General features: G+C 35.8%; 2 protein-coding genes across 9 annotated transcripts in view; one reads left to right on the forward strand and one right to left on the reverse strand.

Annotated features, from left to right (window-relative positions):
- csul (protein arginine N-methyltransferase 5) overlaps positions 1-15,803 on the forward strand; it is a 546,076-nt gene that overhangs the window by 359,096 nt on the left and 171,177 nt on the right. The gene's annotated exons all lie outside the window — the stretch shown is intronic.
- The window catches only part of LOC110836151 (uncharacterized), a 321,064-nt gene that overhangs the window by 246,282 nt on the left and 58,979 nt on the right, over positions 1-15,803 (reverse strand). The window lies entirely within an intron of this gene.

Below are 15,803 nucleotides of genomic sequence, written 5' to 3' on the forward strand. Positions count from 1 at the left end.
GGTAACAGCTGGGACATGCCCTTGCTAATGACCGTAAATCATTAGTCTCCATGACTACTGGTATGTGATGTGCTGGTTGCATGTCTGTCGCCAGACTTCCATCTCAACCAACATTCCAGCATTACGTGGAGGATATGGAGTGGCACTTCTGCTCTAGTTCTAATCTCGAAATAAACTGCGTATTCATGGCCTCCAAAGTACTTTCGTGCTTCTGTGCACTTGATCCTGCTTGTTCTGTATTTTTTTCTATACGTTCTTTGCTGCAGAACAAGTCTGTCCCAGTTCATATTTCCTCCAAATTACATAATTGTTTGGTTATCAACTATGAAGGTTTTATTAAACCAATTACGTAACCTAACGAATCAGAAATTAAGAGGGTGTGATGGGAAATTACATTTATGTTTTAAGACGCTATCTCGAAATTCGACTGAGATTCTGAGGAAAATAGAAGCAAATATCAGGGTAGGTTATGTTTTAATCGGGGGCTTCCTTAATAAAGTGCTACTTTCTGTTCAATACTAAATCATTATCGATATTGTAACACATGGAGAGTAATAAGAAATTATTAACAGTAATATAAAAGTTTAAATATACTTTTTGGTAGCGGTCTTGCTATATTGTTACAGGCTTGTTTTGGATAGCCATATTTCTAATGACAGTTCGTTATTTTTTTATACAAAATATATGAGCATGTAGACATATATTTCGAGTAGACTGAAATGAAATAAATTACGTGCATCTACAGTGCGACGTTTTTGGTTCTCACCGCTGTAAAGATAGTCGATGTTGAACTTCTGTGTTGTAACGCCGCGTAGACTTGTAGGTAGATACCGACGTTTCGGACAAACATAGCCTTCATTTTTATTGATACTAAATTATCACTATTACTTTATAGACCGTGTGATTGCGTAGGGATTTTTAACCACTTCCTAGTTTAAACACTTTTTCACAGCAGTGGACATGAACTATTTAATGACTATGTATTTTGTACTTCTAGTGCAAATGGTACCATTGTAACTGTAATAGGGCGTAATGAAACAAATTTAAAATTTTCCAATACAGTTGATATTTTGTTATTGATTTTATACTGTACCTTTAAATAAAGTAATGGAAAAATTATGCACCTAATATTCTGATGAATACTATAATATTTTGGGAAAACTGCAACAAACAGCAAAACTCCACTGAAGTGTGGATTAAATCTAAGCTGACGTGCATCTATCAGTGGCAGCTGAATCAACAGGTTAGACCATAAATGCAGAGGCCGTATCTGATGTCATTTGAACATGGTCGGTCGATTAATTTTTACATTGTGAGAACTAGAATAGAAATTGAATAATGACTGCAGTGAATGACATTTATAAATGACTGTACCTATGAATTGGATGGACGCCAAATACAGATTTGAACAAACACAAAACTGCTGAATTTGCAAAGCTTCAAACGTGTTACCCTCTGTTGAGTATGAGGATTGATTGAACCTATCATTGTTGAAGTATAATTAGTTTTAAATGGTAGAAAGTTTTGTTTTGGGACTTGGAATTACTCACACGTATACGCACGCATATTATGTTAATTCATTCATTACTGGAGGATAAATTTGCATTGTGCGTAGATAAAAACTATGAAGAGAAGTGAGAGCTATTTGTGTACATGAACCTTAATAATCAGTGTTTCAGAAACTTCCTTTAAAGTAAATCGCCTGCCAACAAGCCAGCTTGTTTGACTGCCCCACAGCATTGGATTTAAAGATGCTGGTCCGCACTTGTACAACTGCAAACACAGACCAGCAACTGTGCATAATGGTAAACACAGAAAGTTGTGTTTTGTACAAAGCACAGAGGGGCGAAACAGATGACCACAAATATTTCTGTAATAACATGTGTGAAAAATGTGTAAACACATATTGAATACTTGTTAAACCGTGGGGAGGGAAAGGGTGTTAACATTTCGAATACCATTTTATTAAACAAATGTTTTGTTATTCAACAGGATTTGTATATGAAACAGATTACATGTTTGTAAGGTATAATTGCGTATCATTGTGAATCAACTAATCGCTAAACTTCGTAATAAAAGTTACTAGTCAGATGAAGAAGCATTCTGCGGAAATTAATTATCGTACTCAGGAAACGGGTCATTTGACTCATCCGAAGCCATTTGAATCCAATTTATCCCCTTTCTCTAAACGGAGCCATTTGAATCCAATTCATCCCCTTTCTCTAGGCGAAGCCATTTGAATCCAATTCATCCCATTTCTCTAAACGGAGCCATTTGAATCCAATTCATCCCCTTTCTCTAGGCGAAGCCATTTTAATCCAATTCATCCCATTTCTCTAGTCGAAGACATTTGAATCCAATTCATCCCATTTCTCTAAACGGAGCCATTTGAATCCAATTCATCCCCTTTCTCTAGGCGAAGCCATTTTAATCCAATTCATTCCATTTCTCTAGTCGAAGACATTTGAATCCAGTTCATCCCCTTTCTCTAGGCGAAGCCATTTTAATCCAATTCATTCCATTTCTCTAGTCGAAGACATTTGAATCCAGTTCATCCCCTTTCTGTAGGTGAAGCCATTTTAATCCAATTCATTCCATTTCTCTAGTCGAAGACATTTGAATCCAATTCATCCCATTCTCTAAACGAAGCCATTTTAATCCAGTTCATCCGCTTTCTCTAGTCGAAGACATTTGAATCCAATTCATCCCATTTCTCTAGTCGAAGCCATTTTAATCCAGTTCATCCCCTTTCTCTAGTCGAAGACATTTGAATCCAATTCATCCCATTTCTCTAGTCGAAGCCATTTTAATCCAGTTCATCCCCTTTCTCTAGGCGAAGGCATTTGAATCCAATTCGTCCCCTTTCTCTAAGACCCACTTTAATACTACTCTTTTATGACCACCTGCATATAAAGTTTTACTGTCTTTTGATTATTAATAATTGTGGACATTCGTGATTAATTCGGAAATGAAGTGGAAACAAGAAATTTATCTGACAGTGTCCGTTTACTTTCTGTTGACGGCATTAGCTAAATTTTGAATACGGTCCATCCAGTTCAGAGATATCTATTTTAGGTAAACGATCAATAAGAGCCTTGTCCGTAGCAGGTAACAGCCCTAACTCCATACCAAACCTAAAACCTCATATTTCAACATAAACTGCTCAGACGATATATGACCTCAAGTAGTTGAGAATAGCGTGTTCTTATAAACGACGTGTTCTCGTTTAAATTATGAACATCCCTTTAGTGTTTTGGCGTGGAGTTTACTGTTTCTTATAGTTTTTGAATTATTCTAGCCAAAGTTAGGAAGACAGTCGACTGATTCTGTTCACTTGTAATCTAAGCATTTCTCATTAAATTTCCCCACTCGTAATTCAGTATCGATATATGTTTCATCGATCTTGTCACTGGAGGCCTGCAAGCGACTATGTATCAAATAGTTCAGACAGCAGAAAAACGGACTTCTGTGTAAAACGTAAACCTATCTTTGTTTTCCTATTGACTCTTTTGAATGAAATGAAATATTATTTAAAGCTCGTAATGAATGTTTTGCTTATAGTCTACGGTCTTCGTCTTACATCGAAACATCGACTTATTAAAATTCCTGTCATTAGTAAGCGAGCAAGTTAGCCCAAGAGGCCAAGGTTGTGACTTGTATTCAGGAGAATCTTGGTTCCAATCTATGATGGGATCTGACTGCCTTGACTGATGGTTTCATGGCTTTTCTCATCGCCTCCAGGCCAGTGCTGAGATAGTGCTTTGAATTATGTCATGATTACTTTCTTTCAAATTTCTTCAGGTTTAACGAACGTTACCCTTTTACGTTATTCAGTTCTAAATAATAGCTACAGTTGATACTACGTCTTTACATAACCTACTATCTATATCGATCTGTATATACTAATGTAAGCGAAACATGACAGCCATGAAAATTCCTACTCGTTACCTTTAAATATGCGTCATGTAATTTTATATGGCAACAGGTTCTCTAAATTTTGCAAGAATTAAAGTGTCGGTATTCTAAAATTGTAAAGCCGCGTGTAATATAACATACACATTTATGAAATTTTCCGAAAATTAATTCTGTCCTATTTGAAGATACTGACAACTACTTCGAAAAGACTCAGGGTTATCGATAATCTGACCTAGGTTCGATGTTTATCTTTTCAGCGTTACATTTGTGTAGATCTGTGAATCAGCTTGCTTTGTCTTGAAAATTATTTGTGACAGATTATTGGGGTAGAGTAAACGGATTTAGAATAATGTGTATGACATATTTTAAAGTGTTCAACAGAAAGAGTAAGTTGACGGTTTCTTACTGAAACACACATTTATGTAGAAACAGAAATCCTTCCAAACTATTTAAATTGCTATTCAAACATTTGCAGAGGACAAACTTTGCTACCCTAATCAATTATTTATTCGCTCGCAGGGTTCATGCATGAGACTATTTACGGTAGCCTTGTTGGAACTTTACATTAGGTTTAAATTCGAAAATAGATATCAGTTATGTTAATATACAGTCATTAATCACAAATAAATAATATGGCGTTAAACGAGGTAAATATATTTACTGGTGTAATTTTAAAGTTATGTGTTTAAAAAATGAGACCGAAATTGTGTGCACCTCTAATTAAAATTGTTGTTAGATATACTGTCTGTTTAATTGTTCCAAAAGTTGAGAGGAGCTACGGTAAATTTCACTCAAACGTTGGCGGTGTGCCTGCAGAACACGAAGTTAAATTGAATGGCATGTGCCATATATCTCTTGTGTCTTCCATTCCTCCATCACACAGTATAAGTGTTTAAAAACCTATGTCTCATTTATATTGATTCATCCTTTGCAGAGTTATTCTTGTGAAGCTAATAGTCGCTCATCTACTCAAGAAATTCACCGTCTTTCATGTAACTCGAGTATTCATTACCGCCTGCACAAGAGTCTACGATGCACGACAGATGAATCCATTCAATTTCTAAAGAATGTCAAGATTCAGTTTAATGTTATCAATTTATCTATTACCAGGTCTACTGGGTTATTTCTTTCCATTAGACTTTCCGACTAACATTATATACGTTATTTTCGTATCTCATGCGTGCTACAAACGCTACTCATTCTATATCCTTCGATTTTACACGTCATGATAATAATTGGTAGAGAATCTCCTCCTGCTACCTCTTTTGTAATAGGTGTGAATATTCTACTAAAGAAATGTTCTATCGGGATCGTTGTATAAATTGTTATTCTGATTTACTGACTCGGTGGAATAAATTTATTTTGAAAAAGCTATTAACCATCAAACTGGTCTAGACATATTTTGATTTTCATGAAACCAAAATGTATGTTATGATACCAACATGAATACTCCACTGGAGTTTATTCTGAATTACTGTGCTATGTCCACATCTTTATAGAAATAAAATGTTATAAACGTAAATAATATAATGGTTTCATCTACCAAAAGCTTTCTTTGTGTTTCATTTGTTTTGAAACTGGACTCTATCATGTAGTCAGACTGGTTCAGTATCAAAACAGTGTATTGTTCCACAACTACAATATGAGATCAGGCTCTGCTCATGCGTAATATAGGGGGCGTGCGACTTGAAGGCTATGGAAACAAACGTACATCTGAATACCTCCCTCTCTCGGCTTTGCCACTTGGCTGTGGGCACTCTGTTTTGTGTACACTTACACATATACAATTGTTTGATATTGATGCTTCGTGCCAAATGAACCAATTCCTGGAAGTAAACACAGACAACACTTTGCCCAATATTGACAATGCACAGTGTTGAATCGGAACTGCCTTAGTTCTGTCGTCCCATTGAATTCAGACTATTTAAAGATAATATATGTTAGATTTTTTTAAAAAATCGGTTTTAAACATTTGAATAAAATCTAATGCTTGGAATGTTTCTGTTAATCTGACAGTCTTCATACTGGCCGTGTAGTTATTTCTCGTTCATGAAAATCAAAATATAACTTTCAGCAGAGTTATATAGCGCGAGCTATTAGACCCCGGCTTCTCACCTTTAAGGCCCTGGTTCAATACCAGCACGGTACATATAATAGCACTAAAATAGGGTTTTCTCAGATTACGAGTGATTCCCTACTATTATCGTGTTCTCAATGGTGCGCTATACTGTTATGTCGCCTCCCATAGGATGTACGACTGTCCGACCTTCGTGGATCTTTAGTCGGGGTTTTGGATCTCGAAACTCTGTGTCTATCAGGCTTCTGGACACTAATAAATTTGAGATGTAATGTATTATTTCGAATATAAGTTCATTGATACATTACTTAATGCGATCATATATAATATAAACGTAAAATAAGCCACGGCCTATTTATATAACGAAATTACCATTCATCATTCCTAATAATACTGGCATTCAATTCTGTAGAATGCATTATGTTGATACAATGTTATTAAATAAAGTAACAAATTAGCTCACCGTTAGACTGGAAATATTCAAGTAATTTTTGTTGGCAAACGAGATTATTATTTGTAAACCCTACTGTAGATAACGTGCCTTGAAGTGGTTTGATATATTTTGTGAAACGGGAGCTGGTGGTATATAGGGGCGAGGTTTTGGGATGAAAGTTTGTGTGTAGACAGTGTATCACATTGGACGTACCTAGATAAAGGCACGCGCTGGTATTGTTATACGTAAACACGTGTGGTGTCGTGTTTATTCGCTGAAGGTCCAGGTATCTTGTTTAAAATATACTGCAATGCAAACACGTATAGTATGATCTGCGGGTTTTAAACAGGGTGTTGGTTCTCACTAGAAGCTTTGGCTGGCTTCAGGTTTTTACAGAGGCATTTACCAGAAAGCTCACCGTGATCTGTGTTTTGGTTACAGCAAGAAAATATTAATAAGTTGTTTAAATTTGCTTTGATTTCATGGAGGTGTGACCTGGATTCAGTTGGATTTTGAGTCATCGATAAGGGAAAGCGTCAGTTTTATACTTAGACATTTTTCATATAATACTAGGGATGTAATCTATAAATTAAACTACTCGCAAATATTTTTATACTCTGGTAGCTGAAGGAATTAAACCACAGCTGTAGCGCACATAAATTCCTCTTGCTTCTAATAGAAGTAAAAATTTCGTGATTAATTATAATTTCGTGAACCTTGACCATCATTTTGGTTTTTCTTAAATTGTAACGTGTCATAAATTGGTTGTTTCCATTGTCAGGTATGGGGAAGTTAAATCTGAAGGGGTAATTTGAGTGAGATCATCTCAATGATGAATCATGACGACTGAAATATGTCCTAGAAATTATAATGCCATGAATGCGTATGGGGTGGTGGAGGTATAGCTCCACACTTTCTTAAATTTAGCTTTATCCCCGAGGAAGAAACTTCAATCCTCACTCAGTAAGAAGCTGAATAGGTGTTATGGAAGATGTGCCGAAGACAGAAGTCCTAACCTGGCAGGGAATTTAGCCCATAGGCTAGGCTACAGTAGCTATTATACTGAGTGAGTTATTTCAGCTTATAAGTTAAAATTTTCTTTATCGTCATTTCACATTTAGCAGGTTTCACTGCAAAGTCTTGTTACAGGAAACTGAACTCTACTTTCACACAAATGAATGTCTTGTTGAATTTCACAATATAAACTTTATAATGCAAGACATGTTCAAAATGGCCGAGGCAAAGCATAGTTTCAGAATACAAACATCGATATTTTATCAGTAACACTAACATGAAAGATGCCTACACAGTTTTGAATAAGGTATAACCTTATTCAACTCTCTGACATAGCATGGCGGAACTGCTACAGTATAAACACATTTCCCTCTGTGGGATTACGTCTTAAAAATATAAATGGGTTAACTAATTAAGCAGGCAATATAACTTATTTTATTAGAGTTTGCAGGATCTATACCACCAAAACAAAAGACTGACACTGGATTTTACAGTGAACCAGTTTATTTCAATTTATCTCCAACATAATCGGATTCCCCTCGACTTGTGTATTGCATTCCATATCCGATGATTGTCTTAGCAAAATTATATTTTCTAACAGGTTGAATATTGGAAATACTTACTATCATGCAGTAAATAATACTTATTCGACTGTAGGAATCCAGTGAATAAAATATGTTGATTGATTAACTCTGAGATCAAAGTGCTGAGAAGGATACTTGGACTCAAGGGACGTACATTTATAGGATAATGGAGAAAGTTACATAATTAACAGCTTTATAATTTGCACCCTTTGCCAAATATTCTTAAGAGGATCAAATTAAGGAAAATAAAGAAAGTGGGCCATGTAGCACGCATAAAATTGTAGTCTGAAAACCTTAAACAAATGTATCACTTGGGTGGACAATTTTAAAATGGATCTTAAAAGTAAAGTTGTGAACTGAATTTCAGTGGCTCAAAATAGGCTTCAGTAGCGGGATTTTGCAAACATTTAATTATTCATCGTCTTCCTTAAAATATTATTTTTACCAGCTGCCTGTCATCTTCTTAACATAGAGTTTTTATCATAGTAATTTTGTCGGGGGTTACAATATAAATAATTTATCAACGTATACTAGGAATTTAATATATTTCACAGGGTACAGAGGGAATAAATGTTATGTCAGTGCAAAATTAATTCGTTCCTGTAAGATAAAGACGACATCTATGAAAATAGTGCCCACTTAATCCTCCATTAAAAACTAGTGTTTGAATTTTCAATTCTCACAGCTGATGTTGGATATCTGTCGTGATTTTACAATTTAAAACGCATTTAGAAAGAACTTTGTTGATTCTGAAAATAAATTCGCTAGGCTGGTTTATATGTTTCCTGGCAACACGTCGTATGACTTCACAAATTTATACGCTACGTTTCCTCCCCACATACAAGCTGAAATAACAGTAAATTCATATACAACATGACTGACTTATATACAACACACAGAGCAAATCTCACTCCATTTACTTCTGCGGATACACGAAACATAAGTAAAGAGAGCTGTGCTATAGGCTATAATATGTTGACATTGCTTTCATTATCATAGTTTGGTCCTATATTTTTGGTGATTTTTAAAGGCATCAATAGGAATTACGTTTGACTCAAGCCTTTGTTACAGAGGTCTGAAGTTATTGTGTTGACTGGTATGACAATTAGTGAATAAAAGGTTGAGTGAGGATGTGGAAGGAAGCGGTGATCGTTTTAAACTTCACGGAACAGAGTTCTCCTTATAAAGCTAATAATCGCTCCTGATTTTATTATTTTATTACTGGTAATTTTTTAGAAGATCCCGCTACTGGCCCATGCCATAAACCACACGAATCCTACCCATAAGCTCGAATATTATTTAACTATTACCTTACCTGTGTTACCTAACCTCATATGTATACTTATTCTTCACAAGTGGTCTCTTGCTTTCAGATTTTCCGACTGGTATTTTGTAAAAATTTGTACTGTGATTCGCTTTCCATCTCATGTTTTCTGATTTCATTACGCTAATAATATTAGGTGAATGCTACAAATTGTAAAACTACTAATTGCATAATTTTCTTACCCTCCTGTTCCTCCATATTAAGTCTAAATCTTATTCTCACCCTGTTTTAGACACCCTCAGTGTATATTGTCCTTTTCTTAGGTTGAGTGGCTACGTTTAACACACACAAAATGTAAAGTGCATTAATCACCACATACAAAATAATTGGCAGTAAAATTAGTATGACGTCTTACACACTGGTAAACGCTCTTCAGAAGTTCAGTCCATGAATCAGTGGAATGATTCCTTCTTTACAAAGGTTTTTCGGTCGGAGTAACAAAGAACCTCATTTAATTCTATAATCCATGTTAGTTTAGATATGTTCTCTCAAATTTATCATGCACTGCAAATCATCCATTGTAGCTCGTAAATTTGATATTGAATAAAGCAAAATATAATCTATAATAAAGCTTGAAATCATATATAATAAATAATCCATAAGTAATTCATTCTAAGGGTACAGTTTAACTTCAAGTTTTAAGAGGACAGTGGGGAGCGAAAGATTATTCCTAATTTTACATTAGCTTTAGTAACTGTCGAGTTAGGATTTGTTTGTAAGCTTGGGTTGAACAAACGAAAACACGTTTCTTGTGTTCCAACATTTTCATAACGAGAGCAAATCTGCTATCTGAATGAACGATTCATATGCATGCACTGCGTTGATTATTCTGGAGATATAACCTCCGTTTAAGCTGTCATTTACTTTTTATGCCAGTTTGAGTCATCATTTTCATACGGCTTAGAATCAGACAAGGACTCATGGAATCACGAGATCGTATCTAGTTTTGAGCGTCGTCATGGAAAACGTTTGTCATGATACGCTGGAATCGTAAAAAAGTTTTCAGTAACTACATCGCAAGTCATATGCAGGAAACATAAATTAATTTCAGTTAGTACGTGACAACTCCAGTATTTTTGTGCGTGTAATTAATTTTAAGAATTACAAAGATCATCTGGTTAATGCTGTTTAACTAACTAAACCTTGTTTACAGTCAATCGTACGAAATCCATAAATACCACATGCAGAATAAGTGGTTATTAAAGCAGGTGGTGCATATAGTTACCATAGGGCTTTAAAGAGTTGAAAATAAAATACATTTCATACAGAGTGTGTAGATTTTTATGTTATTCACAAATTCATAGAACGCACACTGTTTTTTTTTTGTAATATGATCGAAAGATTAATTGAAGTTGCCACATACTGCGTTGAATTCGTATGTGATGTTAGGTCAAATATCTGCCAATTCCTACAATAATATGTGCAGCATATTTCGTATAAAACAATAACATAAATTAAACTGGTTTATTAACACCCGTGGTTGGACTATTACCTTATCGGCACTACAAATCCTACATGCAAATAACTACAGCTCTGTAACTGTGTATGAAGTGAAAATATCTTCTTATATTTATGCTCAGATTCGCTGGGTTTTTTTTTTTACTTGTGTTCCTTTGATTCATTTTCTTTGCGTTCTGCGGTAATGTAAACCTCGCTTTCAACCTATCAGTTTATTTTCATTCTACACACATTCAGTTTTATGTTGAGAGAGACGCAGCTGAAATAAAGCGCATTATGTCTGCCTGCCTTTAGTATAAGCGGCGTTGTGCGTGGGACTCAATATACTTTGGTATACTTTGACTCCTACTACTAAAGTATAAGCCTTAAATGATAATTCCGTTCACTTCGGCTAATCACTTTTTTCGATGTCTCAAGTACAATTTTGTATGTAGTCTATCACACTAAATGTTGACAGAGCTTCGGAAATTTATAATAAAGTGGAAGAAAAGTTTATATTAGAATCACTTTTATTCGGACGACAAAAGTTTGATCTGTTGTTGTCCGTCTTTAATTTTGGCCATTTTGGAATCTGTTGTCCAAAGAGCACCCATGTCAACAACCAAAACTATTTATTTATTTATTCACCTTCATCAGGTTTTGATTTCGAATAAAATGTATTGTAACCGTCCACTGCTCGTGGCCTCGTAACAGCTGCCTTATCAGGGTGTAGGATTGTTAAGGGCTAGCTAGCTAGTCGGGATGTAGCTCTTGTCTCAGGTCGTGTTAACGGCCTGATCACACCAGCCAATAATGATTCGGATTGAAGTTGGAAGGCACTACTATTTATTTCTATACAATATACAGTCTCCAGTATGTCCTAGAACCTCCGCTATCGCGACTTCAAACAAGAGTGAGTCTCTACCCTAATTTTCTTCGGCGCCTGGGTCCCGGGCTTGGTGCGAAGCACCCCCCGCTGTCAGAGAGAGACCTCTCACGGACCGCCCAACATGATCCTCCACACTTGCTCCTAAAGGCACTTCTTTGTCTGTCGTAGACGGAGTCGAAATCGGATTGTTACCCAGATGGCCTAAACATGACTTCTAGCTCTTAGGGCTGAAGTCCACCCTTGTTCTCTGCAGGTGGTGCTAGAATCTTACACAAAGGTTTTGAAAACTGGAAACACACACAAAAGAAAAACTAACAAAACCTAACTACTTCCAGATGAGCGGTTACAGTATGTCGATTATCTGTGAAGATATCAAAAGTAAAGGAGAACACGAACTTTCAAGTCAGGTTGATATAAGCTGAAAAAAGCAACAATGAGAAAAATTATGACAGAAGATACATATATATATATATATATATATATATATACATACATCCGCCAATCTGATGTCTTGTTTCTATAATAAAGTATGTTGAAATAGCAGTACGTCATAACTGTAATAATTCAGCAGACTCCAGCACAGAAAATCGTATTTCATTACGTATCATACCTGACCTATAATTAACGCATGTAAATATTTCAGCACCTACTAGATTTGGGATACATACATACATTTCCTATTGGCAATACCAGGTTTTAATTTTAGACTCTGGGGATTTTCGTGGTCTGCCTTAACCCTCTCAGGTGAATGCCAGGAACATATTTAAGGATAGATCACAGTTGTCTCCTATACATACTTACTCACTTTTCCAATCTCATTTCTTTAAGATTCGCTTTAATAGTATTCACCATCCAAGTCTGTAAAAATTTCTTATAAATTTATGATCAAGAAAATATTTCAGGAATAAAAATGATATGAACATAAATTTATTTTCCAAAGCTGGATCTGCCATCTGTACTGTGAAATCGGAACCGCATGGTGAGAATTTAAATATTCTACACAGTAATTTGTGTGGGCAAAAAACTATCACAATAATTTTAATTTATTTATTTATTGCGTTTAGATCTCTTTACAGAGGCTGTGACCTTTGAAAGACCACAGTTGTAATTCATAGTTCTATATTTCTACTCTCTAATATAATTATAGTTTCTTAATTCTATTCAACCATCTAACTTTATACAGATAACTTCATATATTTTGTTAATTCTAAGGTATTGGTACAATTTATTATTTTCTTGTAGGCTATTTCTTCATTGACTACCAGCCATTTTCTGCTGAGTAGGTGTTCCCTCAACTTCCTCGTTTCTGGGTATTTTAATAGTACATGCAAAGCATCTTCCTCTTTACTCCATGAGGGAAATCTTCCTTTCACAAATCCCTTCTTCATCCCTCTCAGCTTCCAAATACCCAACATAAACCTTGCTAGCCCACTTCTCGCTTTCCTTGCACAACAAACTACATATTCATCTCTAGCCCTTTCTACTTTCATCTTACAATAAAATATTAGTGACCTTTTCCTGTTTCACGTTTTCAAAAAATTCCGCCTTTCGATATCATTACATCTTTCTTTAATTTGTTTACATGTCCTGCCTAAAGCAGTAACATGAAAATTGTAGGTGTCATAGTGGTCACGCATCCGAGATTTGGCCTACATCCATCTACACTAGAATGATCTGTTCTCTACTGGCAAACTGACGCTCAGCGCTCAGACGTCGACAGAAGACGCCATCGATAGCAAACATGAGAATAGGAAGACATATGACACGACTCTGACAAAACAACTCTTTGCTTCGCGACGGCTCATAATTTCAAAAGAGACCAGTAAGGGCGTTGGGATGTGAAACTGCACGATTCTAGGAAAACCGACGCTCAGCATTGTGACGCCAACTCCAAAACACAAATGAAGCTAATAGAAGCCTCAGGACGCCATGCAAAACGACTCTGGCAAATCGACGACGAGCGTTACGGTGCATACAGATGGTTCGTATTATAGAAAAGATAAACCTTGGGATTAATACAAAAACCTACCAAACCGACGCCAGGCGTAGCGACGGAAAATGTGACACCGCCATTCGCCGAGATACGTATATCGATTAAGTTACATAAACAAACCAAATATAATTCTAATTAAACACAACATAACTAAACTCAACCCGACCCAAACCATCTCAACTCAACTCAACCTAACCAAACCCAACCCAAACATAACCGAACCGAACCTAACCTAACCACAATGGCTTCGCGCAGCAGCATTGCGAACACTGTTATAATTTAATAAGTTATTCAGTATCGCCTAGAAAAAAACATTTCGCCATTACGAATGTGATACTTAATACTGCCAACGTTGAAAATAAGAAACACAAAAGGTTGGAGACTTACAGATTATCAAGCACGCAAGACGCATATGTACCAGTAGGCTTTGAAATGGTAATATAGGGATAACTTTCCATACTTTAACAACAGCTACAATTTCAACAAGAAAATGAATAAAATAAAGACCCAAAATCATATAAGTAGACGGTATTTTAGTTTACAGAATTGTGTTTAGGATTCAATAAAAATTAATTTGGTTCTGATAGGTCTACGTTAAAAGAATAACAACAAGAAATGGGCCAGACATGTGCTTAGGTGGATAGTTTCTGAAGAAGGAAGAGGGGAGGACAGCGTTAAAAGAATGGAGGGAATGCATAATGCAGTGGCAGAAGGGATGGTGGGAGGACAGTGGGTGGATGGAGAATTGCGACTGGAAATTCGAAGACGTCAAAGACGTTTGTAAAAATGCGCACGCACGCACATTTTTTTTTCGTGCTCTGTCGATTTGTCTTTTGCATCATAGCATTTAAGACATCTTAATCAAAATATTAACACGTGTAGGCATATTTATTTAAGACTCTCGGCTTTGACGCTAACTAACTGCTAATATGACATGATGCCAGAAAGAAAGATAAATTAAGATAAATGATTGTAACTGTTAGCAGTGCCATCTTTTTTGGGTCTTCATTAAATACTTAATTATATTCTTTTTCAAAAATTGCGGATAGTTTGGTAAGTTCGGCGTCTGTTATGGATAAGCTTCCAGTTGAATATAGTACGGAATATTTGAACACATTCCAGAATAAGTCACATTTAAGAAATTGAAACGAATTTTGTATCTTGCGATTCAACAAGATTCATTTGTTGATTCTGTAAACTATTTGTCTTAAGTTACGTACATGAATCACTGGCCCTGTGTCAGTAACGTCGATGTTGGGCTAGCGATCCTGCTTCGGGCTGAACATATCCCAGGTCCAAATCTTGGCTTGTAAGTTCACTATTCTGACTGAGTTTGTCGTAATTTTCCTAAGTCCCTAAAATAAAATGCCGAACTAATAGGTCACCATCGCTCTATTTCACCTAATTTCCAAATTATATGTGCCATTTTAAGCTATTATAATAGTACAGAGTAGAGAAAGTGTCGTTGAACAAATCAAGAATCAGCTATAACATTTCATGTCAGATACGTGTGCTTAATACAACGTACGCAGTGGAATATTTAGGTCATAATTATTTAGTTTTAATGGTGATGTGTGAGCTGTAAATAAAACATAAATCTCCGTTCGCATCTCTACAAGAGAATAGTCCAAAAATGTTGTTTGTACTGCTTCCATGCGTTTGAGAGAAGAATGCTTTGCAGTGAGTTTAGTTCTGCTGTGCGGAATACGCTCAAGAGAGTCATTATTCTTCAAGTAATTTGTCCCGTACCATCATATCAAGTCAGCACTGTAAGATAAATGGTAGAGAAAGTTAGTTTTTAACCTGTATGATAAATATGAATTCGCCCCAGGTGGGAATAATGCCTGGATAAAATACCTTAAGGCCTTGTTATGCATTGAACAAACTTAATTCAATGAAACTTCTAAGTATCAAATGAAAATTCGGGTCTGCTTACAGCCTGTGGAAATGCTACTCTCTCGGAAACCACGAGATTAATGGCCACTGCGAAAAACCGTCTAAATAATTAAATTCTACTGTGTCAACTCGCCACACGAAATCATCTTTGCCTGCTTCATTAAAAAAGTAATCAGAGTATACAAACTTATTTGATTACTTTCGTTCAACTGTAATTTTTTGTACTTGATGTACATTAAAA

Source organism: Zootermopsis nevadensis, unplaced genomic scaffold (genome assembly GCF_977971745.1).
Source record: "Zootermopsis nevadensis isolate Lab colony 2312 unplaced genomic scaffold, Znev_1.0 Znev_ptg000011l, whole genome shotgun sequence".
In the NCBI taxonomy this organism is placed as follows: Eukaryota; Metazoa; Arthropoda; class Insecta; order Blattodea; family Termopsidae; genus Zootermopsis; species Zootermopsis nevadensis.